This window comes from Nyctibius grandis, chromosome 4 (assembly GCF_013368605.1).
Source record: "Nyctibius grandis isolate bNycGra1 chromosome 4, bNycGra1.pri, whole genome shotgun sequence".
Classification (NCBI taxonomy): domain Eukaryota; kingdom Metazoa; phylum Chordata; class Aves; order Nyctibiiformes; family Nyctibiidae; genus Nyctibius; species Nyctibius grandis.
This window is the reverse complement of record NC_090661.1, coordinates 56,995,707-57,011,491: the sequence shown is the minus strand read 5'-3', so window position 1 is coordinate 57,011,491 and position 15,785 is coordinate 56,995,707. Positions and strand designations below refer to the sequence as shown.

The window sequence follows — 15,785 nt, the reverse complement described above, 5'->3', positions numbered from 1 at the left end:
CTGGCATAATGCTGAAGCAGGTGCTGATTTCTGGCAAGCATTTTTAGTAGCATGCCAATAATACTACTAATGTATACACTGCCAACTATTAACGGTTGTTAAACTCTTTTATCGGTTCATGCTGTTATTGCTGTCTGCTGCCACTAGGTGTTTCTTTTTGCTCTATTCAACTAGCTTTGGACTAGACAGGAAGAAGTTCTGTTTCTGGAATTTTTAGGTTTATTGTCACTAGTGTAACACAGTTCAGCAACAGTTGGCAATAGAGGAGAGAAGCTGGTGTCTGGTTTTGAGTGACAGTCAAAAACCTGTTGCATCCAATTCGCTTGTTTTCTGTGATGTAGGCAGTCTAGTGGCTGTCAAAATGGATGACAACTGTCTCCTCATGCCAGCTCTAGTACTCATCTGATCCCCATCAACTGCTTAATTCAGCATGCTGAACCAGCAGAAAGCTTAGCTAGGCCAAGGAAAGAAAAAATCACTTGGTTAGTGTGCTGAACTATTTTTCTCCCAAAGAGTCAAGCAAGTGTCAAAGCTGTTTAGAGAAGGGAAGGAGCAGTGAGAGTGGGGTTGCTTCATCTAGCACTAGGTTGTCATGGGATTGGATCCACAGTCTCGTGAAGTGTAATTCCAAAATACTACTTTCCACTTGATTGTCTTTCTTACCGTATGAATATTGATTTCCCACCTATTAATTAAAATAATTGTTTACTACTTTTCTCAACCTTCCACTTTCTCGCTTATTGTTAATAGCTGCTGTTATAAACAGGTGTATTATTACAGTAATCTTGTGGGTTTTTAATATGAAAATCATGTGTGGTAAATCCAGGATATGAACTGAAGTGGGGGGGGGAAAAGCTTATAGTGTGTTATGAAAATGGAATAAAAATTCCATTAGATTTAACTACATTTCTTTAGTGCGTAATATTCTGAGACTTTAACAGCTTTTTAACAAAGGTAACAACCATCAGAAAGTGCAGTAATCAAAATGAAACGTTTAGGCTCTAGCAATTAGCTTGGGAAATTCAGATCCAAAGTTATGCCTAGTTTAAAACCTCTCATTTTTATCTAGTGGCAATTTGTAGTTGTGACTCTGTAATTAGGGAGCTGTGCAAGAAACTGCTTAAAATTTTAGGACCTCTTTTCCAGTTTTCCTCAAATGTAGTGATTATGTATTCCAAGATAGTAATATAATCAAATACGAATCAAAGCCTAATAACCTAGAAAATGAATGTTTTCCTCTATTTACTTTTCCATTCTTCTGAAAGCGATGGGGTGTTTCTTTTGGTAATTGTGCATTCAAGTTCTCAGGCTACTATGATTAGCTTTAAAAGCTCTTGAAAGCAGAGTGATTAGGCTTCAGTGAGGGAAAGGGAAATCATTGTCGTGATTTTAGGAAAAAAAAATCACCCCACCCCCTAAAAAAACAACCAAATAAAAATGAAAACACAGAAACAAAACCCAAACCAAACCCAAACTAACAACTCCCTAGTTTGTTTACCACCCCACCAACATGGTAGAGGTTTGTAATCCTTAATTTGAAACCAAAGCTTTAGAACCCCACACTATCCACAACAGAAGTCTTTAAATAACTATGTGGGAAGTTCAAAAGTAATAAGTTGGACTAGCTGAGAGAGGCAAGTCACCTTTGTAAATCAGAAAAACTTCCTGATTTTTCTTTTTTCCCCCAACTTGAGTAAGGTTCTGTTTCTCCCCACCCCATAAATTTGCTTTCAGAGAAGAATGGGGGGCAGGGTTAGGCTATACAAAATTTTCCAGACCTTTTTTTTTCAATAGGCTAAACTTGATTTTATGATGAAAATTGACTGCAGTTTTTGTTAAAACATGTAATTGAATGGTGATAGTACAGGTAAGATATATTAAACCTTTGAGAAAGAATATCCAAAATGTAGACAGTGTGTCGTTCAATATCAAGAGTTCAGCACTTAAAGTGTGGGCTAAACTTTTGTATCTCATTGGATTTATGGGATAAACAATACTTACAAGTTTCAGGCATACTTCTAAGGCATTTACAGGCATACTTCTAAGAATATTAGTTGACTGTGTGTATAATGTTCATATGAAATAGTAGCCAATACTTAATGCAGGAATATTTGCAATTGATGTTATAATACTGTCTAGAGGGTTAATTAAAAAGACAAAGGCAGAAAAGTTTAATGTAAAATATTCATATTGTTTAAAAGTTTGCAGTCTAATTAGGGGATATATGATCATGGATGTGCTACTCAAAACAGTAAATCCTTTTTCGTACTAGGCATCCGAGGTGCATGGGCTGTATCTTGGGCTGTAGTTTGACATACGCTTTAGATGGTATTTCTGCCTAGAAAGAAAATACCTATGTGTCCCCAGCTAGTGGTATTTGTTTTTAAGCTTTATGGGTGCATTCTGAAGTTGTATGGTAAAGTGGATTAAAGGAGACTAATTTATCTAAGAAACAATTTTATTCTGTGTGATTTCTTTATTATGTTACGGTCTGTCTCTAGATGTGGCCACAATTACCTGGAAACAGTTGTGCCAGCATAAGAGAGGGTTGGAGGCAGCATGTAGGTTGAAGAGTGAATAAGAGTTATGCTCTTGTATGTATAGCAGTGCCATATTAAATGCATATTAAGCTGTGATCTAGGAGCCTTTATCATACAGCATTTTATCTTGCTGCTGCGTGAAAACGGAAGAAAAGTGATAAAATACAAAGTGTCTTTCCTGTGTTTTGTCTACACCAGAGATACCATATTTCTTCTGTGATTATTTTAGAAAAGTTTGACTGTAAAACCAGACACAGATTTTTATGAGCATATTTGAGAGTGCTAAAATGAAATACCAATCTGGTGAAATTAGGATATGTTAAACCTCTGCATATGCTCTGTGTTTAATCCTGCTAGAAAAGGAATAATAATGTCACTCTTCTCAGTGACAGCTTGCCCGTAAGGGCTTATCACACTTCTACTTTTTGAATGAACCTCATTGCCTTAGTTGATTAGTCTTAGTTTCTCGAAGCTCTTGTCTGTGCAGCAAAGTCAAACTTTTAAAAAAATATAGCTTTAAAATTTCATTTCAAAACTATATTGCAAGTCTTAAAGGCCTAGACTTATAGCCTGTGATTTTTCTGTTGGTTTGGTTTGGTTTTTTTCCACCAGTTAGTTTTAGTACGTGTTTGAAAGATGCTGAAGTAGCTAGAATTATAAATTATGAAAATCGCCATTTTTTAATGAATTCTATGTAGTTATGGAGAAGAGGAAAGTTTGTGTGTTGGAATTATGTCCTACCTTCAGTAAGTATCTGTCTATTCAGTCTTTAAAATGGTGAAAGCTAACGTGTGTTTTTCCAAATAATAGGACTTTTGATTTTTGTTGTGCAAGAAAGGTGTTGTAATTAATCTGTTAACTATAGAGAAGTTAGAGATTTCTTAGGCGTGTAATCTGCTGAAATCATTCTGAAAGTCATACCAATCAGTTATCTGTCTCTTCAGGCATCTTAGTGCGTCTGTTTATGCTTACTCAAATAAGTCAGGTCATTAAGTATAGCCGATAAAAGCAAATTAATAATTAGTGAATGAAATTGAAAGCCAGTTGTATTTAAATATTTATTTTGCATAACATAAAGTTTTATTATTATAACTTTAAGATATGTTTGCATTAATTGAGTTGTAAATTCTTTCCAAATACACCATAATATGCAGGGGAAAAAATTGTTCTACATAATGGAATATACCACTTAATAAGCTAAATTATGTAATTACTTGAATGTTAATAATAGCTGTGACACTGCCCTCCTAATTAATCGGATGCCTGTATTTGATAGTTGCAAATCAAGGTAAATAATACCAATATGGAAGCACTTGTTTCTAAAGAAAACTAAAAAAAAAAAACCAAAATAAGTTTCTAACTGATGGAAAGGTTAGTTATATGAGTAACCTTATATGTAAGGTTTCCCAGTATAAATCAAGATTAAATTAAGGGGTGTTAATGCCTTCGATTTAATCAGACTTGCTGTATTGGGATGTTATGGTGGAGTAATTTACCTTAAAATGCTTGATTATTCCCCCGCTTTTAAACGAAATTATTTCGTTTCTTAGGACTTTTAGTAAGGTGGTTTGGGTTTTTTTAAACAGAAGTATCTTTACTTTTCCAAGACTTTGATTGCATTCATGTTTTTCCAGTTTGCTTCTAGAAACTTGCTCCTTTCTTTTTGTTCTCTCATAACTAGACTGAGTTCTTTGTCATTTAAATGCTAGCAGTGCTTCTTCTGATCCTGCCTAAAAGGTTATGTATTCCTTGCAGCTGCTCGGCTCTCCATACCCTTCTGTGCTGCTTTATGGGTGCCTTCAGAGAGTCAGGATTTGATTGACCTCTGGAGAACTACATATTCAGTCAGTCTGACCTGCTGGAATTGGTCATCTGCAGGGTACTGTGAGGATAAACAAGGGCAAGAAAATACTCCTAATCCAGTACTCATCACTAAGTGAAAGTATTGAAGTATTTGCTGCCCAACAAAAAAGTGTCAAGGAATGTTTCCACAATGTGCCTGCCCTAGAAAAGTCATGAGATGTCATACACCGGGTTTTCTCAAGTTAACGCAGATTGGAAGAATGATATGGTGATAACTGCAAAAGATCATGTGTGAATCTGTATTTTCTTTTCCCAAAATGAAAATGGTGGAGATGTGTTCTACTGCTTATCTGATTCTCGTGCCATCTCCCAGTCTTGTCTTGTCAATCACCAGGATTTCTGCAGTGAATGTACCTGCTAGGCTGTCACTTTTTTTTGTAGGTCCTAATATCCAGAGTAGACACTTAGGACATCAGCAGAAAGGGGAGGTAGTCCAGGCTCTGCTGATGCAGCTGTCGGGTAGATCTCACAGAATTTGACTGTGTTTTTTCCAGAGCTGGTAATTCAGGTAAAGCAAGATCTACAGTGATATTTTTAGAAGAGAGGCTCTACTGAAACTAGTATGTTTGTGTTCTGTCCTGAAAATTCAGTTCACAACTGATTGAATTACAGGACTATATTTTAGTGTTACAGAAGAGAGGAACTCCCTTCAACTGATGACTGTAGACCAGGATCCTGTAGGTAGTCTGTCTTTCCAGTGCAATATTGTGCCAGTTATTCAGACAGGGTCTGGAATTGAAAGAACTGTAGGAATATATTAATTCTGAGTTGTGCTCAGCGGAAGATTTAATTGGTGGGTGCAGTACTATATTAATTTAGTTATATTGCTTCCAGAACCCAAACTAGTGTCAGAAACCCTCAACTGCACCATTTACAGGGATTTAACTCCTTTAAAACATTATTTCACAGCCCTGAGTGGGTTTAGATAGAAAAAGTGGAATTGTTTAGCAATATTCTATGATCTTTCCTTCTAACCTGCCTCAATAATCATTAAAGGAGTGATGCAGTGTTCAGTAAACCACAACTGCTTTGATGTCTGGAGCCATCCTTTTGTTTGCATAGCTGGGAATGCTTTTGCTTATATTCAGAAATAGCTTTCACTCCATTCTGAGAAACAAAGGGTAAAAAATTAGCTTATCTTCCCTCCCCTCTTTTTTTTTTATGGTGGCTATAGCAAAACCACTTATTTCAGGTTTTGAAGCTTTTTTTATCATTCAAAAAGGAGGAGCAACTTGGATCTTTTTTTTTTTTAGCCACATAGTATGAGTATCCATTACTATATATGTAATGTGCAGAGTTAATGTGAAAAATTGGAGTAATGCTGCACTGGACTGAAAAGATTCTTAACTGCGATGTAGACTTGGCATTAGGTAAAGATACCTATTAATATATATTCAGAGAAATCTCTCAAGGATACCTGTTTTATCTCCAGTTATTCTTTTTCATCTTTTTTGCATTCCTTCTGCTACTGTGAAGGATTAACAGATGGATGAGTCGGGAATGGATCTGTTTTCTGATCAGTGTCTGTGCACTGGAAGTGTTACTGGTGGTTAGTTGTATCTGTATTGGAGCTAAGGGACCATTATGAATGGGTTACTTCACAACTAACGTGGTTGTTGTGTGTAACGTGGTAGGCTGTTCATCTGTTTGGCCTTGTGCTGTCTTTCATTAGTTGATCAGAATGTCAAAAGCTTTCAAAGGAGGAGAAAAATGCTTTAAAACTTAAGCTTCTTAATCAACTTTTAGATACCTGTAATCCCACATATGGGGGAGAGGAAGCTGTTCCAGTTGAACTTTGTGGATCTTGAATATTTCTATTTTTCAAAGTCAATAGTGATTCAATATTTACTCTTAAACCTAAGACTTCCGTTTAAGGCATCTGTTAAAAATCAAGGGTTTTTTTCTTCAATGAAAAAAAGTTACACAGCACAAGATGAAGTCCTCAAATCTTTGCAAACCATTCCAGTTTTTCTTACCTGTAGTTCAGGACTGAGAATACACAAAACAAGCACATCTTATCACATACTGTCATTTTTTGCCACCTTACCTCAGATAAAGACTTCAGCTCTCCCAATGCTATCTTTACCCAAGTAAATTCTTGAATATATGTGAATCAGTTTCAGTATCATGTCAATTGTTCTTGAGGGTCAAGAGTGCTACAAATAACCTTTTATACGAAAATGCTACATGAAGCTTCTAGCTTTATACATAAAATGTAATATTTATGGTTTCTCACCAGTTTTAAATCCCACTCAGTGTGCACATCTATTGTGCGTTATTGGACAGTGCTGAAAAGTGAAGACTGATGCATTAAAATAAATAAAAATTGTTAATTGATATGACCTACCGAAGTCTTTTATTAGTTTGTTTAACTGTAAAGAATGTAAAGAAATTATCATGTTCTATTCTAAATGCATATATTTATATGGAGGGAAAGAACAATATCTATAAAATGCTGTAGCTCTTTAACGTGATGCTCATTGTATTCAACTACATATGTAAGATCTAAGTACCTGCTTCTATGCTGATGCCTAACGCTTCAGTACGATATAAAAGCCTCTGACTGATTGCAGTTCTTTTTAGTTTGTCTCAACTAGGAAACGTTAATTACTGCTGTTAAGTTATAGGTTATTTTAATTTTTATGAATAGAAAAATTTGAAATAACCGGAATCTATGTAAAGTGCTTCATGGTGTGTAACTTTTATTATCATTGGTCCATTAATGCTGCAGAATGCACTGCGCTTGTTGATTTGAGGCTATCATCACACAGATAATTAATGCTGGCCTGGTTGATTCTCAGCTTTTAAAACAAGAAATGGCTCAATGTAAAAGGTTTGTTTTTCTGGCTGTTCTGCACGGTAGGTTGATTAGCCAGATACGTAGGCTAAGATACTAAGAATTATCTTTACTAATGACCTTTTCCATTTTGGAATGAATTCAGGTCAGTTTACAATCAGGAACATGTATTCTTGTCTTGCCACCATAACATGGGAAATGCTGTTCTTTACGTCTTGTGTGAGAGCCCTTGCAAGACTGTATTCCACAGAGCATTTTCATCTACACTTTTAGATGTTCTTACATATTCTGAGAAAAAATTGGTGGGCCTATGGAAATGTCTTACCAATGATTCATTTTTTTCTTCAATAAAATGAAAGAATCAGTTATACTTTGGTGTTGGTTTTTTTCCCTCTGATGTTATATCTGTGGAGATTGGATTCTGTGGCATCTGAGCAGCTTTGAATGTCTTCTGAATTTGGAAACAAAAATAGTCTCTTTATACTGCATATTTTTATGAACTTAATATTGACTGCATCCTAGCTTCACATAAAAGAAAATTCCAGTAGTGTACCTGCAAGTTCTTGGCAGGGAAAGAACATGTGCAGACATGTAGTGTAACTGGTGAGAAGCCTTTCTTTTTCAGGAAGACAGATTAAAAACTACAAAGCCCAAAGTGTAATTGGAGTAAATAATGTGCTAACCAGTACATAATACTTCTGTATTTTAAGGTTGCATTAGGATGAGTTAGTTTGAGGCAATGTTAGTAATAAATACATTCTTTTTTGAGAATAAGCCAATTGTTTGTACACTGATTCTTGGGTGATACATAAATTGATATTATGACCAACTATAGGAGGTTTGAACTCTCATTTTAGACGTGGTGGAAATTCTAGAGGGTGACTTAAACCCCAGAGATCTGCAGGTCTTGCATCATACAACTAATGACTTCAGAGAAAGTCTTTTGCGATGTAAGACTCTTAGTAATTGTGGATGTTCTGGCACAGAGATAACAGAAGACTGTCCAACACCCATGTTTTGGGAAACTTGACTTTTTGCCACATGGAGAGAAAGGATTTATGTTTATGCAAATAATGGGATTGAAATCTCCGCATGGGGTTATATTCAGGGGGCAGCTGCTGCTTTTACTTATCATGAGCAAGAATAATTGGTGCTGTGGAACTGTACTTGCCTCACAGCTTGTCTGGGGTTGGGGAAGAGAGAAATTCCTGCCCTAATGTCTGCTTAATTGCCTTCCTGTGGAAAGACATAGGTGCCTGAAAGTCTTGAGCTAAATAAACTAAATCACAAGTAAATAATTTGGTAACCAAGTAAAGGACCAAATGATAAATAAATTCAGATATGGTCAGTTATCCCTTCTTGTGATACTGATATAATGATAGTATAGATATGTACATAAATCAGGATCTATAAACTTAGCTGTGGTTTTTCGGTGGGTTAGTTTTCAACAACTTGAAAAAAAATTGAATTAAATACTATGTGAAATAATTTAATCCTAATTGCTATTAAATGTATTAAATGTGTGTCAGAGTGTTCATATAGCTCAGAGATGTGTCCTGAGTGTAATTTTTTTTCCTGACTTCCATGGAGAAAGCTTAGTTCCTTGCATGCTAAGAGCATTTTGTTTTGGAGTTAATCTGAGGCAGTAGGGAGTTTGTACTGTGGTTTCTGACCAGCGATGTTGTTTGTACCATAATAAACCAAAGAAAAATATTTGAAATATAAAGTTGTGGAATAACACATGGAAGAGAAGGATGAGTCCTGTTTTATAGTCACCCCTTCCCCCCCGGCCCCCAGCATCTGCGACCAGCTGTAATTACAGAGAGACAGGATGCCAGCCCCGATGGACTCTTCCTCCCAGTCATAACCGTAGTTTTTACCTTACCCCCTCTGATGCTGCAGGACTTCGATTCATGCTGGAATTCGTTTGTGTTTGCATGAAGATCATTCACTTCATCATAGCTGTGTTGTGAGCTTGAGAGTCCAATTGCATAGATGTTCTTGAAAGATAAGAACTTCATTTTCAAGTTGTTAACAATTTGAATAATAGTTTAGTTAAATAGTAACATCATTATTGGGATGGAGGGAGTAGTTTAATTTCAAACTGTAGAAGATGTTGAAGAGCAAGAGCCTTGCTAGTCTGCATTTCAGATCTTTTACTTCTAAAATTTCAATCCTTTTTCTGACAATCTTTTTTAATAGCAGCAATTAGGTGTCACATTAACATGATTATTTTCAAATACTGAATTACAAAACCAGGAAATAAAAAATAAAACCTGTTGATACATTCTTCTGTGTACTCTTTGATATATTTGGATATTTGGGTTTTGTATTAGCAAATATTTAAGTAGGAAATGGTCAAGATACTTGAAGGTCTTGGCTGAAATTGACAGAAGTAACTAGTGGTCACTTGTAGATTGCTGGAGCACTGGAGATTTGCAGAAGTGACTGGTGTGTCACTTTTTGGATACTTCTCTTGATGTCTTTATAGGAACTGATTTTTTTTTTTTCATGTTGCTGCTTTTTTCTTTGAATATTTGATGTTTGTGGTGTCTAGTTAGACACTCCAAATGGCTAGTTATCTTGGAGCTCTCACCTTCTATCTTTAGATAAAATATGTGAATGTTGAGCTCTTAATAGAAGCCTTTTCTTAAAAAAAAAAATAAATGGTGGCATTACTGTTCAATAGAAGACATTCTAGAAGTCTAATTTTTAGCAATGTCATTAAGTTTTTTTCTTTTTCTCTCTTTTGCTTTCTTTTAACAAGATCCCCAGTCACTGTAGAGTGACATGATATGTATAGATAGATATATATATTTTTTTATGTGGTAAAAAAAAAAAAAAAACCCTCATCAGATTGGACTCCGGTGTTACAGTTAATAAATGCTGGAGTGGTTGGTTATGTTGTTTGCTGTGGTAACCCCTACCTGTGTCCATTGTTTGCCTGGGATCATTGGGAAGCTGCAGATGCTTTTGGCCTGTGGACAGGAAGGGTTGGCTCTACTGCAACAGGCTTTTGTCTAAGTGGGTGCACCAACACCATTTAGATGCTAATGTCATATAAGCTCGCTGTTTTGTACTAGAACTTGACCGCATCTCAGGAATGCGGCCTGTCTGGTTTTATGTTGGCTTCGCCATTAAAAGAGCCTACTGTAATTCATGTCTGCCAATCGATTAAAGCTGCAATCTTCTCTATGGCTTTGATGTGCCAAAGGAAATTGTTGGGGCCGGTGGAGAATTACATACTTTTTTTTGGTTCTCCCAGATCTTACCTGGTGATCTGTATGCTTTTTGTTTGCCATCTACAATCAGGAAATAAAGCAAACTTGCTATGTGAAGTTGTATATGGCATTAGCTTTACTGACAGAGTTGAACTTTTTATTTTCTGTTCATGTTTGTTATATGGTGGGGTAACTAAATGCCGTATTGTTCCTTTCTGCTTTTTTTTGCAAATATAAGGTGGAGTATAGTTACATATTTTTACCGGAGGTGTGACAGTTTTCTGTTAGGTTATTTTCTGGTTCAGTGGAATATATATTCTGGTTCATGTTTTAGAGGCGGTGAATAAATGAATAATCTAGGCATAACAGGGACATGTTATAATGAATTTAAGTTCTAGTCGCTGCATCTTAGCAGCAATTTGCTGTATTTTGTGCAGAAAAAAAGATGTGTGTATGGTGTAAACAAGAATTTAAAAAGCAGCCTTGGGAATAAAATTTTTGTAGGCCTATTTTGTACATGAACGCAGTACTCGTGCGATTTTCTGTGCTGCACCCTCTACATATTCTTCTTGTAAAATAATAACGGTTTGTTTACTTTGTTTTCTCAAAACACATACATTCTTTAAGGTTTTTTTTAATGTGTTGAATAATAAGCTTCTTCAAGATTTCATTACTGTATTAGGTGAAACATACGTGGAGGGAGCACAGGGGAGGAAAACTCTAAGTCTAGTTGGACTCGGCTAGCAATTACTTTAGCAGAGAAAACAAAATATGCAAATATCTCCTGAGCACTCTTAAGGCTGATCTTTCAGACACTGACTGTCTGTATCCCAAGCCAAAAAAGGACATATGATAATTAGATTTTGAAGGACCATGTGCTGTTGCTACAGAGCTAAACATTAAAATGCAAGAAAGCAGACTACCACATGGCACAATTGATTTTTATGGCAGTTCATGTTAAAATGCTCTCTTTTTATATTGCCTTTTAGGTTACCTAGGGTGAAACAAAATTACAGGCTTGGAGACTCTGGAAAAGCTCAGCATCAGCATTTGAGGTAAAAATGAACATACTGAAGTAATCTTGGGAGTGTCCTTCTTGTTAACTTTATGGAACTGATTGGAGTAGAAATTTTCATCAAGATCCATTTTGCATTTAAGTTTTCAGTATTGATTTAAAAAAATTTGACTTTAGAATCTCTTTTTAGGTCTGGGAAAACTCATACTTTAGGTGAATATAGCATGTAAACTTTTTATTTTAGAGCTTTGAGAACACGGTAGATCTGCTTAGATATGCTATTTTTGTTTTAAGTTGTAGTTTTATAGAATGGCTCATACATCTATGAAATTCTTTGTTGTGTCTTTCCTAATTTTACTTGTATAGCTAAATGTATTTTATGCAAATCACTATCTTAATTGCACAATATTGTTAAAAAAGAAAGAAGGGTGGTTGTAGTGGGGGGACTCTATTTTGAAGGGAACTGAGGGCCCCGTATGCCGACCAGACCTATCTCACAGGGAGATCTGCTGCCTACCTGGGACCCGGGTAAGGGATATTACCAGGAGGGTCCCTAGACTAGTTCAACCATCTGATTATTACCCATTGTTGGTTGTTCAGGTTGGCAGTGATGAGGTTGATGAGAGAAGCCCTAGGGCAATCAAGAAGGATTTCAAAGCACTGGGGTGACTGGTTGAAGGGTCAGGAGCACAGGTAGTGTTTTCTTCAATTCCTCTTGTAGCAGGCAAGAATGGCGAAAGGAACAGGAGAACCCACCAGATCAACATGTGGCTTAAAGACTGGTGCCATCAGTGGAATTTTGGCTTTTTCGATCATGGGGCGGGTTGTACGGCACCAGGCCTGCTTGAGACAGATGGGGTTCACCTGTCTAATAGGGGCAAAAGGATTCTAGCCTGTAAGTTGGCAGGGCTGATTGAGAGGGCTTTAAACTAGGCTTGAAGGGGGAGGGGGATAAGACCTGGCTTGCTGGAAATGACCCTAGGGGGGAATGCCAGAGTTAGGGGAGAAACCAATAGCCCAACTGAAGTGCATCTACACCAACGCACGCAGCATGGGTAACAAACAGGAGGAGCTGGAGATCATTGTGCAGCAGGAAAGATATGATGTAGTCACCATCACGGAAACGTGGTGGGATGACTCGCATGACTGGAGCGCTGTAATGGATGGCTACAAGCTTTTCAGAAGGGACAGGAGAGGAAAGAGAGGCAGTGGGATGGCCCTTTACATTAGGGAGTGTTTCGATTGTATAGAGCTTAAGGATAGTGATGATAAGGTTGAGTGCCTATGGGTAAGAATCAGGGGGAAGGCCAGCAAGGCAGATATCCTGATGGGAGTCTGTTATAGACCACCCAACCAGGATGAAGAGGCAGATGAGCTATTCTACAAACAGCTGGCTGATGTTTCACGATTGCTAGCCCTTGTTCTAGTAGGAGACTTTAATTTGCCGGATGTCTACTGGAAACTCAACTCAGCGGAAAGGAGGCAGTCTAGGAGGTTCTTGGAGTGTGTGGAAGATACCTTCCTAACACAACTGGTTAGTGAGCCCACCAGAGGAGGTGCCCCACTAGACCTGCTGTTTACAAACAGAGAAGGTCTGGTGGGAGATGTGGTGCTTGGAGACCGTCTTGGGCACAGTGACCACGAAATAAGAGTTTTTGATTCCTGGGGAAAGAAGGAAGGGGGTCAACAAAACCTCTACCTTGGACTTCCGGAGGGCGGACTTTGGCCTATTTAGGACACTGGTCAAGAGTGTCCCATGGGAAATAGTTCTTGATAACAAAGGGGTCCAGGAAAGCTGGACATACTTTATGAAAGAAATCTTAAGGGCACAGGAGCAGGCCATCCCCATGAGCCGAAAGACGAGCTATGGGGAAAGAATTCCGGCTTGGTTGAACAGGGAGCTTTCACAGGAACTTAGGGAAAAAAAGTAGATTTATGATCTTTGGAAAAAGGGGCAGTCAACTCAGGAAGAGTACAAGGATGTTGTTAGGTCATGTAGAAGGAAAATTAGAAAGGCAAAAGCTCAACTAGAACTCAATCTAGCCACTGCAGTAAAAGATAATAAAAAGTGTTTTTATAAATACATAAACAACAAAAGGAGATCAGGGGAATATCTCCATTCTTTATTGGATGCGGGGGCGAACACTGTGACCAGGGATAAGGAAAAGGCTGAGGTGCTTAATACCTTTTTTGCCTCAGTCTTTCACAGGAAGACCGGTTATCCTCAGGGCAACTGCCTCCCTGAGTCAGTAGACAGGGACATGGAGCAGAATAGACCCAATGTAATTCAGAAGGAAGTAGTTAGCGACTTGCTGTGCCGCTTGGACGCTCACAAGTCTGTGGGACTGGGTGGTATCCACCCAAGGATACTGAGGGAGTTGGCAGAAGAGCTTGCTAAGCTGTTCTCCATTATTTATTATCAGTCCTGGCTAACTGGGGAGGTCCCAGATGACTGGAGGCTGGCCAATGTAATGCCCATCCACAAGGAGGGCCAGAAGGAGGATCCTGGGAACTACAGGCCTGTCAGCCTGACCTCAGTGCATGGCAAGGTCATAGAACAGATCGTCTTGAGTGCTGTTACACAACACACACAGGACAACCAGGGGATCAGGCCTATTCAGCATGGGTTTAGGAAAGGCAGGTCCTGCCTGACCAACCTGATCTCTTTTTATGACCAGGTGACCTGCCTAGTGGATGCGGCAAAGTCTGTGGATATAGTATACTTGGACTTCAGCAAAGCCTTTGATACTGTCTTCCACGGCATTCTCTTGGATAAGCTGGCAGCCCACGGCTTGGACAGGTGCACACTTCGCTGGGTTAAGAACTGGCTGGATGGCTGGGTCCAGAGAGTGGTGGTGAACGGTACCGCATGCAGTTGGCATCCGGTCACTAGTCATGTCCACCAGGGCTCAGTACTGGGCCCAGTCCTGTTTAATATCTTTATTGATGGTCTGGACGAGGGTATTGAGTGCACCCTCAGTAAATTCGTGGATGACACTAAGTTGGGTGGGAGTGTTGATCTGCCTGAGGGTAGGAAGGCTCTGCAGAGGGATCTGGACAGGTTAGGTAGATGGGCTGAGACCAATGGCATGAAATTCAACAAGGCCAAGTGCCAGGTCCTACACTATAGCCACAGCAACCCCATGCAGCGCTACAGGCTGGGGGAAGAGTGGTTGGAAAGTGGCCCAGTGGAAAAGGACCTGGGGGTATTGGTGGACAGCTGGCTGAACACAAGCCAGCAGTGTGCCCAGGTGGCCAAGAAGGCCAACAGCATCCTGGCTTGTATCAGGAATAGTGTGGCCAGCAGGACTAGGGAAGTAATTGTCCCCCTGTACTCAGCACTGGTGAGGCCACACCTTGAATACTGTGTCCAGTTCTGGACCCCTCACTTCACGAAAGACATTGAGGTGCTGGAGCGAGTCCAAAGAAAGGCAACGAAGCTGGTGAAAGGTCTGGAGGGTCTGACCTATGAGGAGCGGCCGGGGGAACTGGGATTGTTTAGCCTGGAGAAAAGGAGGCCAAGGGGAGACCTTACCGTTCTCTACAACTACCTGAAAGGAGGTTGTATTGAGGTGGGGGTTGGCCTCTTCTCCCAGGCAACTAGCAACAGACTAGAAGCCTCAAGCTTCACCAGGGGATGTTGAGGTTAGACATTAGGAAAAATTTCTTCACAGAAAGGGTTATTAGGCATTGGAATGGGCTACCCAAGGGAGGTGGTGGAGTCACCATCCGTGGAGGTGTTTAAGAAAAGACTGGATGTGGCACTTAGTGCCATGGTCTAGTTGACACAGTGGTGTTAGGTCAAAGGTTGGACTTGATGATCCCAGAGGTCTCTTCCAACCTGGTTGATTCTGTGATATTTTTACTTTTACTTAAAAACACTTGTTAATGTACTTAGGAAGAAATGGTGTTGCTTTTTCATGAGCTTACTGTATTAATTGCAACTTCAAACACTTTAAAGAAGTTTGAATTCAGATTTTATGTTTCTAACATTTAAATGAAATGAAAATACATGTGCATGGAAAAAGCAGTACAATTACACAGAAGATAGTAAAATTATATAGAACATACTACTACTGTATTTCTCACATGAACCAATTATTAATATCGTAGTAATCTGTAAATAGGATTAGGGAAGCGTGCTTTCTTTGCACATTTACACTACCAAAAATTAGCTTTTAAGTCACTCCTTTAAATTTTGTTTCTAATACTACACTAAAATAATCCATGTTCAGGATGATCTTAAATAATTGATTTTCTGTCAGCAAGTTTTACTGTAGAGTTGACACATTTAAATGTTTATAAGCAACTGAATTGCCACGATTAACCCTGCTATTATAGTTTCCTTT

General features: G+C 38.5%; 1 protein-coding gene across 5 annotated transcripts in view; it reads left to right on the top strand.

Annotated features, from left to right (window-relative positions):
- Positions 1-15,785, top strand: part of DICER1 (dicer 1, ribonuclease III) — a 69,610-nt gene that overhangs the window by 6,101 nt on the left and 47,724 nt on the right. For 4 of the 5 annotated variants that reach the window (XM_068397582.1, XM_068397583.1, XM_068397585.1 and 1 more), the window contains exon 2: positions 11,411-11,476. The exons of the other annotated variant lie outside the window; for it this stretch is intronic. The gene's annotated coding sequence lies outside the window, so the exon portion shown is untranslated. The remainder of the gene's footprint in view (positions 1-11,410; positions 11,477-15,785) is intronic. 5 annotated transcript variants of the gene reach the window in all.